Genomic DNA, 3762 nt, shown 5'->3' with positions numbered 1-3762 from the left:
CCACAGACTTGGCAGGTGGGTATTATCATTCATACCAATTTTGGAGGTGTGAAAACCAAGTCTGAGATTAAGTAACTTGATCAAGGTGGGATTTGAGCCCAGGTATGCTGCCTCTAAAATCTGTGGTTTGGGGACTTCCCTGGTGGCGCAGTGGTTAAGAATCCACCTGCCAATGCAGGGGACACGGGTTCGAGCCCTGGTCCGGGAAGATCCCACATGCCGTGGAGCAACTAAGCCTGTGTGCCACAGCTACAGAGCCTGCGCTCTAGCGCCCACAAGCCGCAACTACTGAAGCCTGCACGCCTAGAGCCCGTGCTCCGCAACAAGAGAAGCCACCGCGATGAGAAGCCCGCGCACCGCAACGAAGAGTAGCCCCTGCTCGCTGCAACTAGAGAAAGCCCAGCCCTCCCGCAGCAACGAAGACCCAACGCAGCCCAAAATAAATAAATAAATTTATATGTATATATAAAAGTAGGATTACTTGGTCAAAAAGCAAGAATAGGACTTCCCTGGTGGTCCAGTGGTTAAGACTCCACCCTACCAAGGTAGGGGGCACGGGTTCGATCCTTGGTCGGGGAACTAAGATCTCATATGCCGCACAGCATGGAAGAAAAAAAAAAAGAATATTAAAAAAAAAAAATCTGGGGCTTCCCTGGTGGCGCAATGGTTGAGAGGCCGCCTGCCGATGCAGGGGACGCGGTTTCGTGCCCCGGTCTGGGAAGGTCCCACATGCCACGGAGCGGCTGGGCCTGTGAGCCATGGCCGCTGAGCCTGCGCGTCCGGAGCCTGTGCTCCGCGACGGGAGAGGCCACAACAGTGAGAGGCCCGCGTACCGCAAAAAAAAAAAAAAAAAAATCTGTGCTTTTATTAGCACATCATGTCAGGCTCTGGCAGGGGTGAGTGAGGCTGTGTCTTATGGGCATTGTTGTTGTAAGAGATGACTGACCTCCATGGTGATAAAAATCGTGACTCTGGGGCCCCAGTGGTCGTGTCACAGTTTCCCCTTGTCCTGGCGGGAGCAGCTGGAAGGATGGGGCATGGAGTGGGGATGGTGTGTGTGCAGGAGCAGGGGAGGGGCCAGATTTTGCCCCTCACCCTGTACTCCCTTCGCAAATCAGTATTTAGAGCAGCTGCTCTCTCTTTGGCCTTACAGTTTGCAAGAAATTCAGGCAAAATGCAGTCAGGTCACTGGTTCCGAGCCTTAGTACTAGGTCAGGAATAGAAAGATGACAGTTCCTCTCTGAATGAGATGTTCTGGGAGCTGAAAAGACAAAATGAATTCCCAGGGGTTTTCTCTCTCCACTGTGAAACCGCTGCTGAATACCCTTTCCTGAACCTCACAGTTTGTGTAAGGAAGTAAATTTCCTGCTGCCACAGAACGAGCCTCTCACTTACCCAACTATGGGTGGAAGCCCCATGGCGGTGAGGCCTGTTATACACAAGACAGTCACACCAGCCAAGCGCCCATTTATGTGTTTATCCACCAGGTGCCACAGGTACACGTCAGAAAGCCAGGCTCCTCATTTGCTCAGCAGACGGCAGAGCCGAGTGGCCGCACAACCCAAGGGGAAGCACTGACCATCCTTGTGCAAAACGAGGCATCTTGGGCAGAAAGCCTGCCTTGGAGAGAGTGATGATATTTTCATGGATGGGTATTCACCAGGTGAGTCTCCTAAGGGGCCCTGCATTTCCTTTCTCATATTTTTTTTTATAAAAAGGCAAAACCAACTAATACTTTTGGGACATTGTGTGCCATACAAAATATATACATAAGCAAGAGTCTGAAAGGAAATATATCAAATGGCTAAGAGCGATTATGCTCAATGAGATTATAGGTCATTTACATTTTTGGTGTTTATTATCTGGTGTCTGGTCTCTAAATTGAACATGAAATACTTTCCTACTAAAAAAAGAAAAATAGAAATTAATTGCTCTCAAAATCAAACAAAGGATAAGGAATACAGCTAGTTCACCTCAAATCTTCAATGTAGAAAGGCAGGACCAAGATCTGGGTCCAAACTTTGGCTTTGCCAACGGGTGACCCATTGTTCAATCTCACGTTTTTAAATGCCATTTCTCTGACTCCCAATTTTTATCTCTAGCCCTCTTTCCTGAAGTCAAGATTTGGATTTACAACTGCCCATTTGGCAGCTCTACTGGATGTCTCAAAATTAACATTTTATGAACATTTATTAACATTAACATAGTATCTCAAAATTAACATTTCCCAAACTGAACTAATTATCACCCCCAAATCCACTTCTCTCTTGAACCTCTTTCTCCAGTGATGGCAGTTCCCTCTTTCCAACTGCTCAGACCAAAACCCTTAGGGTCGTTCTTGACTTATCAGTTTCTCTCACATCCTACAATCTGTCTGTAGCTCTGGCTGTATGTCATATCCTGTCATGTCATAAAATCAAATTGCTCCTCTTCACCTCCACTGCTAGTACCGTGAACGACGTTATCACTTTCTACCGTGATTACCGTGATAACCTCCTGGCTTCCTGCCTTGCATTTGAACAGAATTTTAGGAAGGCAGATCTTGTTAGTCTCTGCTCAGATTCCTCCAGAGGCTCTATCTCACTCCAAGGAAAAGACCTCCTCCCAACTCTCTCTGGCCTTTTTCCCTACCATCTCTCTCACCCTCCGCCAGCCCCACTTGTCACCTTCTGCTCTGTGAATGTATCAGATGCACTCCAGCCTCAAGGCCTTTGCACTTGCTGTCCCCTCTACCTGGAATGCTCTTCCCCCCAGGTGTCTGCACAGCTGCTCCCTTTCCTCCTCCAGACCAGTGTCCCCTTCCCAGTGAGGGCTTCCTGGCTCTAAATCCCTTCACCCAGCCTCAACTCACCTTTGCCTCCTTTCCTGCTCTGTACCTCTCCATAGAACTAATCACCATCTAACATGATTTATTTTATTTGTGTTTTTGTTTATTGCCTCCCTCCCCCTGTAATAAGGGGCGGGGCAGGCGCGAGCTGTAGCAGCCCCGCTCAGCCCCTGGTCAGCACTGCAGTGGCCCCGCCCCCTCCCCCTCTTCTCTATAAGAGGAGCCCGGAATTCGGACTGAGGGAAGATGGTTTTTTTGAGACGCTGGTGTGTCTTCTCGGTCTGCTAGCTTGCCGATTAAAAGCGTTATTCCTTGTTGCCACAGCTTGTCTCCCAATTTACGGGCCTGTCGTGCGGTGAGCAGAATGAGCTTGGGCTCCGTAACACCCGCAGCTGGAATATGAACTCTATGAGGCAAGGGTTATGTGGCTACTGTCCTGCTGTGTCCTCAGTGCCCGGGGTAGAAGAGGCACCAGCTCAGTGGTACCTTTTGGGGCAGGCAGAGTAATGGCCCCCAAAGATGTCTGAGTCCTACTCTCCATTCCTTTATTATAAAATATGCTCATATTTGCTCATACTTTTTTCTAGTACTTTTATAGTTTTTCTCTTTAACGTTTATATCTAGAGTCACCTGGAATTTATTAGGTGTAGGGATCAAATGAGGGATTCAGTTCTTTTTTCTCCCAAGCTGGCAACCCAGTTGTTCCAATACTGTTTATTGAAGGACTTGTTGTTCCCCACTGGTTTGAAGGGACACCTTTATCCCATAACAATTTTTCGCAAGCATTTGTATCTATTTCTGGGCTCTTTTTTTTTTTTTGCGATACGCGGTCCTCTCACTGTTGTGGCCCCTCCCGTTGCGGAGCACAGGCTCCGGACGCGCAGGCTCAGCGGCCATGGCTCACGGGCCCAGCCGCTCCGCGACATGTGGGATCC

Source organism: Physeter macrocephalus, chromosome 2, assembly GCF_002837175.3.
Source record: "Physeter macrocephalus isolate SW-GA chromosome 2, ASM283717v5, whole genome shotgun sequence".
NCBI classification, from domain to species: Eukaryota; Metazoa; Chordata; class Mammalia; order Artiodactyla; family Physeteridae; genus Physeter; species Physeter macrocephalus.
The sequence above is the reverse complement of the archived record's forward strand: the minus strand, read 5'-3'. Positions refer to the sequence as shown.